Here is a 20996-nt window from a genome sequence, read left to right on the forward strand (position 1 = left end):
TATCATTCAAAGACAAAGCACATTGTGTTTAGTATCACTTTTTGAGGGATATGATAGAAGACAAAAAGGTGTTGCTAGTAAAGGTGGACACTTTGAAGAATATTGCAAATGCATTGACAAAATCTGTGAGCTCTGAGAAGTTATCTTGGTGTAGAGAAACAATGGGTGTTGCAAGGCTCGATAAATGACTAAGCTCTCTTGTGGCCCCCTGTGTAAATAAAACAATAAGTAGGAGAATGTTGGGTTGTGTTATATTCTTTCCATGACTAGCCCACGTAGTTAACAAGGGGGTTAGAGGGGGGGTGGAGCCCCCCCTTCGTTACGCCAATTGTGTAGCGGGGGGATCACAGGGGGTTTGAGGGGTGCAGATAACCCCCCTCTATGGGGTCTGGGTGGACCTACCTATGGTTATGGACCCTATATTAGGTTGGGCGGACCTACCTATGGTTTTGTGCAAGATTTTCACACATGGTTTTGAATGTGATGGTTTTCGGTCCATGGTTTTGGATGTGATGGTTTTCGGTCCATGGTATTGGATGCTTCAACATGTATAAATATGTATTGTAACATTAAAAGGAATATAATGAAAAATCAAACTGGTGGTCTCGGTTTTGGGATCCAGGGGAAAATCTCTGTGTATATGTGTTTTATGTGTTATGATCTCGCATTTTTTATTTTCTGTGTTTTAGAATTCGTATGCAGGTAATTTCTGTACAGAGTTAAAACTTTAGTTATAACCCCCTGAAGGTCATACTGCCATTTGAAGTTGTTTCTTAACTTCATCTTTTGTAGTAAATTGTCAGACTCTAGTCCAGCCTCTCTATTGTTGCAAATGAATGGGCCCAATTGGTTTTTCACTTTGAACTGTGTTTTCTTCCTATAATCTAGGAAGTGGACCTCATCAAAGTTGATGACTTGTCTGAAGTATTCAAGAGAAAATATCCTCATAGGGAGGTATTTGGGCAACTTATAGGGGGCTAATTGACAACAATATATTCTGATCTCAATGTGGTTCTAGTAGAGGTACCAGTCTCCCACCTTGTTGTTCTTTTCCAATTGTAGAATTGTCTTGATCTCTGGGCTAATTCTAGGCTGAGCCTTAGAAGTCATCATGTTCATGACAGGGTATACAAAGGATTCTATGAAGTCTTTGTAGGTGAATGCTGTGGAAAACTTGTGGACCAAGGGTGTCCACTAGATGACTGATCTCTCCTTTCCCTTGGTATCTAGCATCTAGATGCTCAAAGGGAACTTATCTGTCTAGTAATACAAGAACGTATGAAACAACACTGAAGAGTTTGAAAACTCTTTCAGTGGGCAGCCCAGTGAACTGTTCATGCATTCTGTCTGCAATGAACTGAGCATAATCAAATATGATAGTAGGAGGCTTGCCTGGAGTAAAAATGGACAAGAAGGCCAAGATGACCTCATCCACATGCTCATCTATGGTATATCCAAGGATGCATGAGAGCATGGTGATTATGTGTCTGGCAATCTCTAAGAAAAAGGTTACATCATAGGGTGGGGTATCTGTAGGAGTATGGTGCTCTTCAATGATAAAATTATGGAAGATTTGCTTGATTTTCACCTGGTCTAATGTAATGTACAAGTCCAATAGGTGTCCAATGGATAGAGGGGTTAGATTAGGGCTAGGTTGGATTAGAAGCATCTGGTTGATTGACTTAGGTGTAATAGTGAATAATAACTCATGGTTTGGGGCAACAATAACCCTTTGGCTAGGGATATAATAGGCATGAAAAAAATGTACAATATCTAGGAAAGGGTGAACTTCTGGGAATGTGTATTTGGGTAAATTGGATTCCCAGAGGTTGATGTCATTTGTATGGTTCAAAAATTTGTCCTTACTCCAATAGTGGAGCTTCAAAATGTGGGCTGGAGTTGCAGTGTCCTTTACTTGGAAATCCCTATCTACTAGAGCCAAATGGTCAATGTCCAGGTGAGGGGTTGAGACCGGTCTGACATCTAGAGAGGTTTGGGAAGACATCTTCAGGATAAAATGTGGGAATTAGCCTTGTACAGATTGTATAATTGAAGCTTTGAATAGGTCTGTAAAAAGATAGGGTATTGGCAGTTTGCAGGATAGGGTTTTGGGTACTTCAGGGGGGAAACATTCTCAATTTAGGGGAAATCAATTAAATTCAATTAATTATTTATTGAATTCACTGTACGTTTTTAAACTGAGAGGGTCGTTCTGGTTTTTTGTTAAACTATCTCAAATCTATGGTATATGTTGCAAACTGGTGTGCATGGTGTCTGCAGAGGGTATTGTGGCTTTAGTTGTGCACTAGAGGGCCGAATTCGGCTTCCAGAGCATGTTCAAGAGGAAGTTGGCAGTCAAATGTAGTTGCAGAGGCTCAGGGTGGCGTAGGAAATCTTAGGAGGCTTTCGCAAAGCAAATGAGCAAAAAAGGGTGAAAACGGGGGAATTTCATAATGAACAGTGATGGTTTTGGGCATACGCGAGGAGGTGGTTTCATTGCTCATTGCACCACTTTTGGGAGTGGGTTGGTATTTTCCTGAGAGCACATGAGTTAATGAGGAGATTTCACACAGCCAAAAGGGGCTCGAGAAAAACCATGAATCTTACGTGTTATCGGGCGGGTAAAGGTCGAGAGGTGAAGGAACGTGATATGGATGTGCACTGTCAGATCTGGGGGTGACAGATCTAACAGCTGTCGCGTGATGAAGTTGCACGACGAGAGTAGGGGCAGAGATTTGCAGGGCCCGGGGGAATTAATTACACTAAACTTTAATTAATTAATGAATAAGTGGGGTCAAATATGTAATGAATGGGTTTAAGGAGTAGGACCAGGATTAACTGCGGCGTGGTTTTATTAACCACTCCAAGGGGGTGGGTTAAAAGGTTTTTATACTGGGAATTAGTGAATTTGCGCAGTTAATTTAAATAAGCAGGAGGGAGACAAAACTTAGGAAATATGGGGTTTTATGCTTTAAAAGAGTTTTGGGGGTTATAAGGGTTTTTAGTGGGTCTTTAGGCAAAATAGGGAAATTAATAAGGGGAAAGTGGTTTCTTCAAAGGGGAATGGGTTTCACACTAGGGAAAAGGGGTTTTGGGTATGGGAATGAATTTTGGAGGGTAATTTTCTAGGGAAAAGTGTGAAACCATGGGGCGAGGGTGAAAATGAAGGAAAAAGGGTATTCTAACCAGCAATGATGGGATAAAGGGGAAATTAGTAAGTATGTAGTGGGGGATGAAATGAAGTGAGGGGGAGTTAGCCAAATCAGCTTGTGAACATCCTTTCACTTTCAAAACTGCTCCTGCACACTGAAACATATGATTAAGCATAATAAATGTGCTTTTGCTTCAATCAACTTTGTACTTCTGCAACCTTTCTTCTACTTACCCTTTACTTACCCTAACATTTTTTCTTCACTTTATTAGGTGCATTTAAGCTAGCAGACCCTTTCTTTCCTTTTTCTTTTGAAAAGTAAACTATATAATTCTAACCTTATATCTTCCAATGGCTCAGATTAAGCTTATGAGCACATTTTATTTCTCTACCTAACTACTAATCTGCCAAGATTAAATAGTTTGGCAAGATCTTTTATTCTCTAACTACAAACATGAAATTTAAAGCATGAAGTAGTCAAGATTAAACAATTTGACTATCATGGGTTGTGGCATTTATGACAAGCTACACACAACCATTATTTTGTACAGTAAAGTAAAAAGTAGTGGTACTTAGACTTGCACACTTTCATGATCTGTTTTTGTTTGGGGTTCATACATTTTCACTTTTTTTAATCTTTTCTTATTCTTTTTGTCCTTCGATATTTCTTTTAGGACATACCCTCTTTACATTTTTTAATTTTTAATATGGAAAACATTTGCAGAAAAGCAAAGGTATGTAAAGTATTACAAGATCAACTATAGCTAATTCAAAATTATGAATTGTTACACAGTAATTTATCACTGCCTTCCTGTCAGTCACCCTGCTGTGTCCAAGAAGTCACAATCACTAAATGTTTGCTCCCTGAACTGGCTAAAAACCCATTTTTCCAAAGTTTTGTGCATCAGCGCATCTGTTCCTAAAATAACCGCGATGACCAGCGCCCCACAGCCTATTTCGTGCGCTGCCATCGCGGAAGAACATCACTTTTCCGCGATGACGCACAGCGCGGCTTTCACGTGTCCTTCCGCGCTGACATGGCTTGTTCAGTTGTTGTCATGTGCTGACAGCGCGGCAGTCTCCATATAATCCGCGCTGATCCAGTTTGGGCGAATTTGTTCAAACAACCAGCCTTCCAGATCTCTCCAGGCTTGGTTGTTAGCTTTGTGAATGTCGACTCCCTTCTATGGCATGTCTGTTCGACCTTTTGCAACTACTCCCCTTGAAGATAAGCACATCCTTCCACCTTTTTAGGAGACTCCTTCTCCTATATAAACTTCCACCATTACCATGAGCAGCTAGTTAGAAAATAGCTAGACTTAGCTTGGATTATACAAGAGCTTGTAGTGCTCAGATTGCTGCTATAGGTGTGGTGTGTTAGGAGTGGAAGTGATTGATTGCTTTGGGAAGTTTGTTTGTGACATTTGTGTGAGAGAGAGAGACTAGTTTGTCTTGGGAGAACCATCCTCAAAGGTGAATGCTTGAGATACATGCTGACTGATCCCTCCTGAGAAGTTTATCGACGTCAGAACATTTGGTTGTACTCTTCTCTATTCTGATTAATAATAGATGACTGCTATTATTGTTCCATTCTCGTTTGTTTATGCAATGGATAAATGTGAATTATGTCTTTTCTGACTGGCATATAGTTACTTTTACTAGATTTCACGCTTGCGTTTGCTTTCCCTTCGTGTGTGCAGGTGTCCGTTCGCGGAAGACCATGACCAGCTGAAGCGAAGGAGCAAAGGGATACATCCCCTCGACAAACGACAGCGCAGGAATCCAAGTAGGTGCTCTTTACTTCTTGTCTAATTGTAACTAGGAACATGCGTGGCAGCATTGTGTGATTGTTGCTAGACCCCTGTTGGGCTAGTAGGGATCGCCTCTATCCGTAGAGGGGATTTACCTTCTCAACAATTTGGCGACTCCACTGGGGATCAGCCTTTTTGTCTCTTGAGTCCATCTTTGTGTTTGAATTTGATTGCTCTCTTTTTGAAATTTTGGGGATTAATTATCAATCTTTTGCGTTTTCTGGGTTGATCTGGAAGTGCCCCTGTTTGATTGAAAGATTGGCTGTTTTGATTTGGGAGTTTTGATTTGCCTGTCACTATTTTTGAGCTCCATCGCGGATTTAATTTTAACAGTCGCGCTGAAAAACGGATCATCGCGGAAAAGACGTGTATATCCGCGATGTCAGCGCAACTTTCTAGCTTAATTCCGCGCTGACTGTGTTTTTCTAGCTTAATTCCGCGCTGACTCTGTTTTTCTGAGATCATCTCGGTTTTTGGGGCAAAAGTCACGCTGACAGCTCGGGTGGCCTGTGTAAAAGTTGCGCTGACCCTTGATCATCTCGGGTGCTCAGTGTAAAACTTGCGCTGATTCCTAAAAGTTGTTTTTATAACTTTATCTCCTGAATTCATCAATCTTTCTTATCCCCTGTTGTTTCTTGTCCCTCATTAGCTTGTTTTGATTGCTTTTGGTTAAGGGACGCTCTCTCTTTGATTTCATTCAAGTGAGTCTTGTGACCATGTGACCTAGCCCTTTAGAAGTTTCATCGAGAAACCATTTGCTTGGGTTACTTGTCTATTCAAGGTTCATCCACAACCCTCTTATTGATTTGCTTGAGGCTTTTCCACTGCTTATTGCTGGTTGATTTTTAGTGTCGATTATTGAACCACCTTTTTATGTTGATTCGATTTCTTCACTACCAAGCATAGATTACGATTGTTTGGATCGATCAGTTCACATTCGCTTCCTTCTTGTTACAATCCTTGCTTGTCTTGACGAGCTTAGATTACATAGCTCGTGCAGACCTTTGTTTTCCTTTGATTTGGAAACCTTTGTTGAAGTGTTTTGGGAACTTTGTGTGCTTTCATTAAGTAGTTTACTTGGTGTTCCGGTTCCTCCAAATTATTTTAGATGCTTTGTGTCACTGAAAGAAAATCAAACTAGTAGCTTGCTTTAAAATTCGAAAAGGAAGAGAACATTTCATTGATTTGCATTTTCAAAAGAAAAGTTTCCTTTCCTCGCTTAAGGTTGCATTAAGTTGCTTGTTTGCTTGTACTTGTTTTGTTTGATAGGAAATTTCTTGCCCTTTCGTAGCTAGAATTCATCGAACAAAATGGTATTCTTTGGCATGTAGTTTGCATCTAGGTAATTGTGAGAGAACATACGATAGGGCTTGAAATCGAAACTTAATCTCAAGATCAACTATAAAATGAACCGAATGAATCTAAAAACGCATTGGAACTAAACGCAAATATCTAGAGGTCTAGGTTAGAGACGTGTTCCGGCGTCTTTAAACATAGTCACTGTTGTTTCACATTAGGTTGGGTGATTCCTCCTTCTGTGACTCGATAGTGGTCTAACACGGACTGCGCTCCCACGTACCGTCGCGTATATAGGGAGACCCCACTAGGCTTTTATCCTTGATCCATAGGAAGCCGAGTCTGCCGCCTTACGATTCGCAATGCAGTGAACACAGCATTCACGAAGATTGACCACCCGTACCCTAAAAAGTATTCTGTGGTTTTGCGAAAAGTCTGGCACACCCTTTACCTAGAGTTCCAGAGCAGTCACTTTTGATCCTTTTCGGACTCCCTAAACGAAAAGGTGCCTGTGAGCGTCTTGTCACTTCGTGCTCATTAAACATTCGAAGGAGACTAGAGTCATCTTTTCGTCCTTTTCTCGACTCTTGAAACATGAAAAGGTCAAGTTTGGTTCCAGTGTCTTAACAATTTATTCGGCCTCGATAACATTTCCTGGTTAGATCTTATGTGCGCTAGCCTGAGTAGGTTTCGTGTTCGTCTGCTATGGCAACTTTTCCAGGATTCACTAACCCAGGTTCCCCCTCTGATGGGAACCCAGGACAATTCCCTCCTCTTGGGAATGTTGGTGCTCCGTATATGGCGACGTTGTCCCTACCAGGGTTAACTGTCGGGTTGCCTGTGTGGTTGTTTTCAACCTCTTTGGTCCCTACCGTATCGACTGTTAGTCCGTCAGTCCCTCCACCTGAACAACATCATGTTGATCCTAAGGTGGATCTCTCCCCTTCGACGCCTACTTCTACGTCGTCCTCTTGTACTTCGCCTGGTGAAATTCTCGATGAAAGTAACCAGGTGGCTAAGAAGAAGAAGAAGAAGACCAAGAAGAAGAAGTCCCCTAAGGGAGAGCCTACACACACAGTTCCCCTCCTAAGTCCAGCTATTCACTCCAGTACACCTGAAGTCGGGTCACCTTCTGCTCCTCCGCGGAAGGTCAAGTTTCCTTGTCGATTATGCAAGGAGGACCATCTGCTTCGTGATTGTCCTGGCATTCCCAGGGTATTAGAAGTTTGGTCTCACGATCCGGCCCGCCCTTCATCGTCCACTGATGATCATGGCGATGCTACCTCATCAGTTGGGAATGGTAAGGAGAAAGGGAAGTTTCGAATCCCCTGTCGACTTTGTGAAGGCAAACATCCCCTTCACCTTTGTCCACTCATGGATAAAGCCTCTGCTGTGTTGGAAAGTCTTGCTGCTCCTCCGAATCCATTTCCCGCTGGTTATCAACGTCTTTCTGCGACTGCAGATCGCGCCCCTGTTGACAAAGAGATTGCTTCAGATTCCTCTCTTGTCCAGGCTCCTCTTCCCGAACCTGGCTGTCCCCAGCCTGTTCCAGACCCGCCGTTGGTCGGAAAGGGTGTTGATTCGAGTTCACCTCCTCTCAACCACTCTGTTTCGGAAGAGCAAAGTTCTCATGTCCTTCTCGTCTCCTCAGATTCTCCTGAGCTTGATAAAGGTTCTCCTGAAACCTCTCCGGAGAATTTAGATTCGGTTCTTTCCGAGCGGGGGGGCAACCATATGGTTCCCCCACCAAGTAGTTCGGTCATTTCCTTTGATTGGAGTCGTTTGACCACCCCTCCCCTTCCATCCCACGTGCCTTTCTGGGTCACTGCCTATGCTTGCAATAAGGCGCTGCCTGGCACTGTGTTAGACGAAGGAGCATCGGTTAGTCTTATGCCCGTTACTACTTGGCGAGCTTTGGGTTCCCCATCGCTTGTACCTGTCGCACCGCATCTCACCGCGTTTGACGGAGGAACGAGTCAACCATTAGGGATCCTTCCAAAGTTTCCTATTACTTTGGGGGGCAAGACTGTCTATATAGACATCTCAGTTACCCAAGGTTCTTTAGACTTCAGTCTTCTCCTTGGTCGTGATTATGTGTATGCCATGGGAGCCCTTGTTTCTTCACTTTTCCGTGTGGTTTGTTTTCCACACGATGGAAGAATCGTGACGTTCGATCAATTATCATTTGTTCGTCCACAAGCCCCTCCGGCGCACTCGTCCTTCCCTCCTGGCTTTCATCCACAAGTTGCATCTGCCTCGCCGCAAATCAACTATGTGGCCACCTACCCCGTGCCCGTACCCAGTGATGACACCATCGTGCATAGTGTCCTGGGGGCATTAGGTCCTGATTTCCAAGATGTCGGCCTTCCCTCCGGAGCCACTTTCTTGGGGGCCTCCACTTCCCGTTCATTATGATGAAGTCTGGATGGAGCATAGTTCCTTTCCGGTGTCAAGCTCCTTAAAAAATGAAACCAGGTCTGGTGGAGCATCGTTCACTTTCCTATGTCAAGCTCCTTAAAAAATGAAACTAGGTTGGTCGGAGCACGGTTCTTTGTCTTGTGTCAAGCTCCCTAAAAAATGAAACAAGACGTTCCGAGGATAGTTCTGATCTTGTGTCGACCTCGTTCAAAAACGAAACAAGGAGTCGAGCATAGTTCCTGATCTTGTGTCAAGCTCGTTAAAACATGAAACAAGGGTTATGAGGATAGTTCTTTCACTGTGTCAACCTCGTTAAAAAATGAAACAACTCCCTTTCCAGATCGAGTCTTTGATTAAGATCTCGTAAAATACAGGTCGAGTCTTTCCTAGATCTTGAGAGTGAACCTTCATTCCATCCACTTTGTTGAATGCAATGAAGCTTGGGGGGCATGTACCTCGATTTGCATTATTATGCTGGGGGCATGCGAACTTATAACAAGCATAGTTTTTCGTTTCAAGCTTGTGTAAACATGAAACCGAATCCAAGCAAAGTTCTCCACGATTCAAGCTTGTGTAAAAATGAACCCATACTCGATTTACATCTCGTGATTGCCATTTTTATCCGCTGAATTCTGCTAGATGAGCCTTGGTTGTTTCATTCCATTGCTACCATCTCTTAGGCCGATCATATGCTCTCACTTGGTTGTTTATCCTTTCCTGAGGAACCGCAGCGATGAGTGGTTTTATTAGCCAACCTCTTGACCATTACATGTTTTGAGCAGTTCCACCATTACCGGAACCAGTTGCTACCCTTTATACCACTCGTTCCTCTAGGACGAGTCTCCTTTAAGCTCTTTTCTGACTCGTAAAAGATGAAAAGATTGCCGAGTATTTTTCCCTTTTTGACTCGTTAAAGAGAATAAAAATGGAGGTCTGCTTTCAGCTCTTTTCTGACCGTTTAAAGATGAAAAGATTGCCGAGTCCCCCTCTCGACTCGTTAAAAGGAATGAGAGGTGGTCACCTTTAAAGCTCTTTTTTCGACTGTTTAAACTAAAAAGATTGCCGGGTGTTTGTCGTTTCGCACTCGTTATTGGCTCCAAAACGACGTGCTTCTGACCGCTTTTTTACTTTTTCGGGTCGAAGTCACTATTCACGAAAAGTACTCCTCGGTCATACTGGTCGGGCGGTTCTTTCGGGCATTGTTTTATACTTTTTCGGGCTCGAAAGACACAACTGTACGAAAAAGGACCCCCCTGGAGTCTCCTTTTCCGCATTCTTTTCAGACTCTCTAAATAAGAAAAGACGCCGAGTTTTTCCTTTGTCAGGCTCGTTAAACACTTGATGACATCGGACACCGTCGAAATGACACTCTTCAAGCATATGCTATCCCCGTCAAGCTTGTCACCCAAAAATAATCGGGGTACCTGCCAGAAATGGTGGGGAAAATGGAACTGTAATAATCGTCGTGTCGGCAGTATGTCGCTCTTGAACATGGCACTAGTCTGCATTCGTGTCTCGGTGGGGATATCTCATCTCGTTTCACATTAGCCTCCGTGGGTTTGGGTTACCCTATTTTGACCTCTCATCTGCTCATTGCCCTGTCACCATGACCTCTGCTCATTTGATGTCAAATACTGCCAAATCCACCGTCGTGCCGCCAATATGTTCAAGAGAAGTTGACCTCTGCATTAGTACAACCTTCCCTTATATCTCATCACAAATTATTATACCTCTGTCTCATGTCGATGATGTGGGAATCATCATGGCCCACCTTCGATCAAGGCCACTTCTCGTCGACTTCAACTCATTATCCGAGAAAGTGACTTAGAGACTCCTTCCAGGTGCCTTGGAGCCTGCATGCCTCAATGGCAGGTTTCCTCGTGTTCGACGCAAGGTTTACATCATTGACCTACGATCGAATGATTCCGTGGGTGTTCGACACCAACTCATTGATTCACACGCTACGGATTGTACCTATAGTACCTTGAGGGCCTTTGTCATTATTGGTGGTACCTCTCGCGTCTGTTAACGGTTCTCATCATTGACCGGTAATCAGGCGATGTTCATACATGTTCGACTCCAACCCCTGTATTCACATGTGTGGACCTGTACTCTGTTCGGGTCGAGATGGAGCGCAAGACCCTGGATCCTTGCTCACTGTGGTCCAGGCTGCGATTTTGTGGATAATCATTACATGACTCATCGATGGATGGCTGCGCCCATACCTGAGTCTTCATGGATGGCTGCGACCATACCTTGTCTTTATTATGGTCTCTTTAGCTGGGTGGCTGCGTCCATACCATAGACCAGTCTTGCATGTCTTTTGGATGGCTGCGCCCATACCTAGACTGCGTGTACATGATTGTCAGAGATTTTTCGGTACTTCCTGGTGGTGTTCCAGTTCGGCGTGTGTTGTAAAGCATTTCACCCCTCCCACTCTCTCGGTCTTCATGCTTTAGGGGGCATCTGTTACACAGTAATTTATCACTGCCTTCCTGTCAGTCACCCTGCTGTGTCCAAGAAGTCACAATCACTAAATGTTTGCTCCCTGAACTGGCTAAAAACCCATTTTTCCAAAGTTTTGTGCATCAGCGCGTCTGTTCCTAAAATAACCGCGATGACCAGCGCCCCACAGCCTATTTCGTGCGCTGCCATCGCGGAAGAACATCACTTTTCCGCGATGACGCACAGCGCGGCTTTCACGTGTCCTTCCGCGCTGACATGGCTTGTTCAGTTGTTGTCATGTGCTGACAGCGCGGCAGTCTCCATATAATCCGCGCTGATCCAGTTTGGGCGAATTTGTTCAAACAACCAGCCTTCCAGATCTCTCCAGGCTTGGTTGTTAGCTTTGTGAATGTCGACTCCCTTCTATGGCATGTCTGTTCGACCTTTTGCAACTACTCCCCTTGAAGATAAGCTCATCCTTCCACCTTTTTAGGAGACTCCTTCTCCTATATAAACTTCCACCATTACCATGAGCAGCTAGTTAGAAAATAGCTAGACTTAGCTTGGATTATACAAGAGCTTGTAGTGCTCAGATTGCTGCTATAGGTGTGGTGTGTTAGGAGTGGAAGTGATTGATTGCTTTGGGAAGTTTGTTTGTGACATTTGTGTGAGAGAGAGAGACTAGTTTGTCTTGGGAGAACCATCCTCAAAGGTGAATGCTTGAGATACATGCTGACCGATCCCTCCTGAGAAGTTTATCGACGTCAGAACATTTGGTTGTACTCTTCTCTATTCTGATTAATAATAGATGACTGCTATTATTGTTCCATTCTCGTTTGTTTATGCAATGGATAAATGTGAATTATGTCTTTTCTGACTGGCATATAGTTACTTTTACTAGATTTCACGCTTGCGTTTGCTTTCCCTTCGTGTGTGCAGGTGTCCGTTCGCGGGGATCGCGGAAGACTATGACCAGCTGAAGCGAAGGAGCAAGGGAAACATCCCCTCGACAAACGACAGCGCAGGAATCCAAGTAGGTGCTCTTTACTTCTTGTCTAATTGTAACTAGGAACATGCGTGGCAGCATTGTGTGATTGTTGCTAGACCCCTGTTGGGCTAGTAGGGATCGCCTCTATCCGTAGAGGGGATTTACCTTCTCAACATGAATCCTATTAATATAGGACCCTAATAGTGCCCAAGGTTAAAGGCAGGCAAAGATACTTGAATTTCTCCCAAGAAACATATCCGATGAAGCCTAGGGCTTGGGCAATCTTGAGAATAGATTGCTAGTCTACAACCCAGGCGTACACTGCACTTTTTCTGTTATTGACCATAGCTCTGGAGACCCTGCAGAAGCTTTGGATTACTCTGTTGAAGGCTCTTTCTATTTTAATATAGGCTCCTCCCAAAAGGATAGAGTCGTATGTGAACAAGGCATGGTTGATTGGGGTTGTTCTAGGTATCACCCTGATGCCAGGAAGTGTCCCGTTGAGCTTCACTTCAGAGAGATTTTGGCTTAGAGAGTTTGCCATCAGAATATACAGGAAGGGGGATAGAGGGCAGCCTTGCTTGATTCTCCTAGTAGCTTTGAAGTAGTATGTAGGTCTACCATTTACTAGAGGGGCTATCCAAGGTTATCCAAAGCATGCTTTAATCAAATTAACAAATTCAGAACTGAAACCAAATGCAAAAAGGACTTGGAGAAGGAAGGAATGTCTTACTTTATTGAAGGCATTCGCCATGTCAAGTTTGATGAGCATGCCTTGCCCTTTGTGCTGGTGGTTGGAATGGATGATTTCCTACACCAATATCACACTGTCCAGAATATTCCTTCCTTTGACAAACCCTCCTTGATTGGGAGAGATGAGTTTGTCTAGCAGAGGTTTTATTCTATTAGCAAGTAGCATGGTAAGAATTTTGTAGGATGCGTTGCAGAGCGAGATTGGTCTGAATCTGTCGAATGTCTTTGGGTTGGCTTCTTTGGGAATTAGGGCTAGGAAGTTGGAGTTTGTGCTTCCTGCTACTTTGGCTTTTTGAAGGAATCCTTTGATCATTTGGTACAAATAAACCTTGATGATATCCCAGCAGAGTCTATAGAAGTGTATTGAGAATCCATCTGGACCTGGGGCTTTGTCTGGTTCCATCTTCCATATGACATTGTTGATTTCTTCCTCAGTGAATGGCTTCAGGAGAGATACATTGTCCTCCTTGTTAACCATCCTTAGAACGTGCTTGAGGAAGTCAAGATTTTCCTCATTATCCTCCACGCCTTCTTCTTTGAACAGTAGTTGAAAATGAGAGGTTGTCACCTCTTTTATCAGAGTTGTGCCTCTAAGAACAATCCCATCTAGCGAGGTGATTTCAGCAATGTGGTTTCTAGAGAGGCGGGTATGAATTTGCTTATGGAAAAACGTTGTATTCTTGTCTCCAGACACAAGCCAGAGATTGCGTGACTTGAGCCTCAAATATTATTCCTCTTCTCTATGTGTTAGCAGGGTGCTGATTTGGTGTTCTTGCTCCTTATTAATTTTTTCTCTAGTTATGTCTTGAGTCTCCAAGCCGATTTGGAGATCCAGCAGCTGCTTTGTGCTTTGTTTTCTTTGGGTAGTGGGAGGGACTGTGGGCTTTTTTATCAATTGCTTCAGGGTTGTTTTGGTGGCTTTTATCTTTTGCTCCGAAACATACCTGGGTGATCCTTGAACATGAATGGACCATGCCTTATTCACTGTATCCAAAAACCCTTCCCTATTTTCCCATAATGGGTTGAACCGGAAGGGGATTAGTCACAGGTTTTCTTCCTCTTCCATCAGAAGGAGGATGGGTTTATCGTCTGAGTTCCACTTTGGAAAAAAATTTGTGGAGATGATCATCTTCTCAAAAAGGAAGGAACTTTGAAGTAGAAATCTATCCAGCCTGGCAGAGATATGCTCCTCCCCTATCCTGTTATTTGTCTAGGTGTATAGCCCTTTTTTTGGCTTGATGTCAATTAAATCCCATTGTTGTATCAGGTTTTCCACTAAGGGGAGGAGCGGTCCCTGCTGATGGTTCCTCCTCTTTTTTCCTTTGGGTCTAGGATTAGATTGTAGCCTCCGGCATTAATTATATTATTGAGGGAGTAAGCTTCCAAAACTTCAGTTAGGGTTTGCCAACATTGTTCCTTTTCTACATAGAGTACAGGAACATAAAGATTAAAGAGAGCAACGTTTATCTTGGTAGGTGTCAGAGTTCGATGTATATCCAGTGTTGAGTCTGAAAGGAGCTCTCAAGCTGGAATTTGTCAGCCTCCCAAAGAATGGCTAACCTGCCGCATGTACCTCTAGCACTTACCACTTTTCTAGCTTTTTTTTTTCCATTTTGCTTTGATGAGTTCTAGAAGGGCTTCTCCTTCTATTTTAGTCTCTTGGAGCATGAGGATCTTGGGAAGTTATGACTTTAATAGGTTCTTGACTACTTCAGCTTTTGATGGGTTCCCCAGTCCTCTGCAATTCCAAGAGACTAATCACATTATTTACTGGTAGGGGTTGGGGCAGCACCTCCCTTAGGAGGCCTAGTTCTAGTATTTCTATCGATAGACATCTCTATAGTGGCCTGACTGCCTTGTATATTTTGTCTCTGCTTCTTCTTCTCTGGCCTCTCTATGAGATTTCCTCCCCCACTTATTTCAAGGGCCTCTCAGATGTTTCATCTTCCAAGGATCTCGATGTCTCGGGGGTCTTCTTTCTTGTCATATTTGCATAGATAGGGGAACTAGAGGCACCTTTTGGGGTTTGGATTGGTTCCTCTTGTCTTTTTCTTTCTTCCATGTTGTTTGCCTGCTGTTCAATCTCTTGATCTACTGGATCTTGGGGTTCTTCTGGTGTGCTGAGAATATCAAAGGGGTTGGTTGATATGTATGTTGTTGGAGAGACTGAACTTCCTTCTGCTTGGGGTTCTGGAGGAGCAACCCTCTCGGAGGAGGCGGATTTCCCTTTTTTCCTATTGCTCTACTTGATTGATCCTCATTTCTAGACCTGAGTCCATTGGTATCCCTTCTCTTTCTCAAATACATCCTCTTATTTCTTTTTACAATGCTTAGCAAAGTGCCTATAGCCATGGCAGTGTCTACATTTAAATGGTAGTTTATCGTAATCTAGCACTTGTATGTGTGACCAATCAGCCACCGTGAGTTTAATGGCTTCAGGGGGACCTTCCTCCAAGTCTACTTCTACACAAATTCTAACACAGGAATACTGGTCTCTTCTTTCTGCTAGGTCGATGTATTTGCCTAGCTTGTTGCCTATGGTTTCCAAGGATTTAGGGTTCCAGCAGTGAAGAGGAAGGTGGGGCAATCTAACCCAGACCAGAACGGCCGAGGGCACATCCAGGGTTGGGTCAAAGTCTGGAGTCCATTGATTCAAATATATTCACTAAGGCCCCATGAAATATGGGTCATTTCTTAATATTAGGTTTCTGTCTTCTGCTGCTTCAAATACAAAAACAAAGAAACCTTTGTGGATGAAATGACTTTTTATTCCTTCTTTGACCAGTGAATGCCAGTTCCTTTGAACCCAGGCTTCTACCGCTTTTGGCGAGGGCCATAAACCTATGAATTGGTCGATAAGCCCTCGTTCTGCTAGGTTTAAAGCCACTTTGCAGGGCTCTTCAGTAGGAAGAGAAACTGTGGGGATGGATACCATTTTTTTCACAAACTTCTGTTGGTTTTCAGTTGCTGACCTTTTATTGCAAGCTGCAACCAAATCCCGAAATGTTGCTAGCTCAGGTGGCAAGGGAGTTTCATTTTCGCAACACCCTCCTGGGGCCATGGCTCTGTAGCTTTGCACAATATTGAGGCTTGTTGTGTCCCTTTGCATCCCCTGGCTTCCTCCTACTAGCTTAGAGGCTACCCCAGTGTTGTGGGGAAAAATGCCTATGCAAGACGATCCTATCCACCTAAGGTGTGACAGTGCCTTAGCAACAAACAGAGACAGCTATCTAAGTATTTCTTCCTTTATGAATTGAAAGAGAGGAGAGATCAATGGACTTACCGATGTCTTCCGTTTGTCCCTCGATCTAGATCCTCTTCTCTTTGGGTGTTCACAGCTACTTGCCTCCTCGCTTGCCCAGCTTCAAGAGAACAGCTACTTGATACCTGCGAGATCACAAGAGAACAGCTACTTGTGACAAGAGAAGAACACAACTCAAAGATAGATATTCATATTCACAAATGATTCGGGATTAGATAAATCAAATACACTAATGCAATCATACATCAAGAAAACATCAGCATATAGGAGAAAACAAGATAGCTTTATTGATGAATAACAAGGGTTTGAGAAGAGATACAACCCAAAGGGCTCCAATCCAGCGCCTCTTCCCAGCAAATGAAATTCCTATCTTCACCCCCTTCAAAGCATTAAGCACCCAATGATTCAAATCTCAAACTAGCAGCAATTCTTTGCATTCACAACATTCCAGCCCCCAGATCTCATGGAGGAGAGATCCATATATAGATATTTGGAGAGAGGATGAGTCAGCTTGAGATGTGACTAGTGTCCTCTCCCTCTGTCAGTTCTTGAGTCCACTTGGAGGTTCTTGCTTCCACTTGGAGATTTGGAACCTCTTACTCATCACCAGTCGAATTCCTTGATGCAAGTGTCATTTTGGAAGCTTCCTGAGCATTGACTCATTGAGAAACGAGCCTGCCACTTGTCCAGTTACGCTCAGCGCAGGTAGCCTTTGTTGCATTTGACATTCAACGCAGGTAGACAGTGGAGCAGTTGACATTCAGCGCAGATGCTCAGTGGAGCAGTTGACATGATCCAGAATTGGCTTGTTTTTGAGTGTTTTCAGGTGGAGAACTTCTGTGAATTGTTGTAGTTTGCTAGCCTTGTTCCTCTAGGGGTAGGAACAACATGTTTAGGGACTTTGGATCCCTTATATTATGGACATTTCATGCTCAATGCTGTAAGGCACAAAAATGTCTATAACAGTTGCCCCCTAAAGTATGAGGTTGTTTATCGGGCGAAATGCTTTATCAGGGGGATCCGAAGTTCATTCATTGCCAGGAGGAGACCTGTAATACAATACAATACAATACATTATTTTTCATACTGCTTTCATGATCTAGCTGAGTCGGGCATTCCCATGCTCAGCTTTATAAATTCATTTTTCTGTACATAGAACAGACAATCGTCTGATGGTAGACTGATGATTTTGATGAAATCATCATCCTTTTCTGTAGGATGATTATCTGCTGCAATACTGTACATGTCAATGTCTTTATTTCCTGAATATATATCGCAGCCCGGATGGATGAAACTAGATCCGGGGTCTTCAATCTCGTCCGATCTTCACTCAAAGTACAAGTCGATCCATGTGAGAATTGCGCTGAAGTCGAACATGGAAAGACATCGCTTGATTACCGGTCAATGATGTAAACCGTTAACAAGCGCGAGAGGAATCACCGATAAGGATGATGACCCTCAAGGTACTGCAGTACAATTCACGTGGTGTGAATAAAGGACTTGGCGTCGAACACCACGCAAAATCTTTCGGTCGAAGGTCATTGATGTATACCTGTCGCCGGAAGTGAGAAACTTGCCATTGAGGCATGCAAGCTTCAAAGTACTGAAGGGGTTGTTCCTAGATCAACTTCTTGGATAATGAGCTGATGTCGACAAGAAGCGATCCGTCAAAGGAGGGCCTTAATGAATCCCACATCAATGACACGGAACGGAGCTAATGATTTTGATGAGGTGAAAACGATCTGTGAAATATGATTCAGGGTGGCGGTCATGAACGGATGAAGGATAATGTATGGTAGTGGATGGGACATGGTTGACTCTTTTCAAACGACTTCTCTTGAACATATGGCGACACTGATGCGATGGATCGGTAGCATTACCCCAAATGGATGGTTTGGCGAGACCATGGTGATGTGACCGGTGAATGAAACAACCCAACCCGATGTACGGAGGAAAAGTGTCATGTTCAAGAGCGACTTGCTACCATCAAAGTTTTCTTGTTTCTCCCAATTTTTCCCCAGTCATTGCTGACCAGTACCTCTTTATTTTTGTCAAGCTTGAGGAGGATAACATATGCTTGTTCTATAACCTGCCCTTCGGGCAAGCCCATCGCTATGTTTTAACGAGCCTAGCGATAGGGAAACTCGTTCTCGTCTAAAGACAAGTTTGTCGCTATTTAATGCATTTAACGAGTCTAACGACAAGGATAACTCGGTCCTTTTCATTTTTAGAGAGTCTGAAAAGGTACATAAAGTTAACTCCATAATTCCTTTTTCGTCATCTAATCCCTTAAGTCCGAAAAAGTATAAAACAATACAGAAGGGATGAATTTTCGATAGTTTTAACGAGCTGAACTAAACAAGCGCTCGATCTTTTTGTGCAATAATCCCTCAGGTCCAAAAAGATTAAAATCTAGAGGAGGGATAGCTCTTCCGGTCGTTTAACGAGCTGGTAGGCAAAAAACTCGGCAATCTTTTCATATTTTACGAGTCAGTTGAAAAGAGCTTAAAGAAGACTCGTCTTTTGAGGAACGAGTGATGAACAGGGCAGCAGCAGATTCCAGGTACGGCTTGGAATATTCCAATCACGGCAGTGTCACGAGGATGGCTTAGTGAAATCACTCTTCGCAGCTGTTCCTCAAAATGGGTAAACAATCAAATGGAGGTGAATGATCGGCCAATGGAAAAGTGGAGGTGACGGTGCAAACACGACCAAGGCTTTAATGGCTGATAAATTTACGATCGCAGTGGTTATTTACCGAATAGTTTATTTTTTAACGAGCTTAAACGCGGAAAAACACTGCTCAATCTTATGTTTATTTTTTAACGAGCATGAACTATGTGCTAAAACTGCTCGGATCTTTGCGTTTATTTTTTAACGAGCATGAACTGTGTGCTAAAACTGCTCGAATATACCAGTCATATGATAAGAAATGCCTCATGTGAGATGCTATTTTTTATGGAGCTTTATCTCACGAAGCTATGCTCCGCATCCTTTCTTTATGCAAGTTCGGAAACGGCTAATCCTACGAGTTTAAAGGGTTAGACCTACAGGTTTAAAGGGAGGACCTAAAAATTTAAAAAAATAAATAGTCGTCCCTTGCTTGCACTCCAAAAGGTTGCATGCCCCCAGGTATAAAGTACAATTTCAAGGTTACCCCTCTGCAAATAAAACATTTGTTTTATCAGGAAAAGCCACCTCTTTCAGGTTACCCAAAGATTGTTCTGTTGCAAACAGAACACTTCTTTGGCGATGTCTACCGAAATAGACAAAGGTGGGTGAAAAGCAGATTATTTCACTCACATAACTTTGACAAAAGAATCTTATTCTAGAACAACCCCTCTTCCTAGACGGACGGGGTACGGACTAGTCATATTCTCCCGCGGAAACCTACTCTATACCCAAGGTTTTCTCTGCCCAAAGCAGACCAGGATGCATGCCCCCTGGGTTCCAGTTACACCTTTCCGAATCACTCGTGCTCATCGGGAAGAAGAACTGGGGGTGGAGGCATTTCTTGCGTGAATAGACCATTTAGGGTTGGTATATGACTATTTGCGATGCGTGATCCCGGAAATGAAAGTTGGTCTACGAGCTTGACCATTCTTCCTTCGTGTGGAAAACACATTACTCTAAAGAGTGAGGAGACAATGGCTCCCATGCAATATATATAGTCTCGTCCAAGGAGTAGGTTATAATCCAAGGGTCCTTGAACGACCATGACGTTCATTTGAACTGTCTTCTTCCTCAATGTAATGGGCACATTGGGGAGAATCCCTAAAGGTCGACTGGTTCCTTTATCAAAACCTGATAGATTTCTCATCTCAGGTAAAAGTGCTGGCGAACCAAGCGCTTTCCAAGCAATAGAAGAAAGGATACTCACAGATGCCCCCTCATCAATGATAGTGCCAGCCATTACCATTCTGTATATTTGGACTATAATTCGAAATGGTATGCTTGCTGGCAACCAGGGTCTGCCTAGTTGGTTCCAGTCAAAGGACACAACCAGGTTGCTTGGTGGTGGGACCGAATAGACGGCCGGATATCGCTCTGACGAACTTCCTTCCTGCGATAAAGGAATGGGAGGGGTGCCCCCTTGCTCGTCGGAGTCTGTGTTGATGAAAAGAATCTGGATGGTGTCATCCTTCTTCTCTTCAGTGATGGAGTCATTCGAATATGAGTCTTCCGAAGGCAATACCGGGTCAACTGCTATTTCAACCTTTTGATTTTCGTCGGGTACGGATTCGGTAGGTTCATTTTCAATGACCGGCGCTTCAGCTGACCACTTGAGCGGGCCAGCTGGATTTTCAACTAACGAGGGACTTGGCACGAGTTTTTTGTATCCAGGAGGAAGTCGTAACGGTGAAACCGGACGATCTTCCAAAACTCTCTTCGCCTCGTCTAAGAAGGGACAACGGTGGATGGCGTGATCGCCTTCACACAGTCTGCAGGGAGATCTAGCTCTCCCTCTTTGTCCTTCACTCTCACTAGTTGACGGTAGACATTCAACATGGCTATCAGAGGTTGATGCTACCGGATTGTGCAATCGAGGGGACCAGTCCCTTAGTATCCGGGGAATACAGGGACAATCTCGATGGAAGTGGTCTCCTTTGCATATGACACATGGCGATTTAGGCCTGATCAGTGCTGTGTGTAGATTTTTTCTAGATGACTCATGTTTGCCCCCAGTCGCCTTTGGCTCCTTCTTCTTCTTCTCTTTCTTCTTCTTCTCCTTCTTCTCCTTAGGAACTTGGTTTTTAGCTTTACCAGTTCCCTCAAGCGAAGAGGAAGGGGGAGAGGAAGAGTTAGAAGAGGTAGAAGGTTGGTGGTTAACTTTAGACTCATCTAGCTGTCGATTCGACTGTTCAGGAATGG

This window comes from Pinus tabuliformis, chromosome Q (genome assembly GCF_031772625.1).
Source record: "Pinus tabuliformis cultivar Carrire ecotype Pingquan chromosome Q, CPIR1, whole genome shotgun sequence".
Classification (NCBI taxonomy): domain Eukaryota; kingdom Viridiplantae; phylum Streptophyta; class Pinopsida; order Pinales; family Pinaceae; genus Pinus; species Pinus tabuliformis.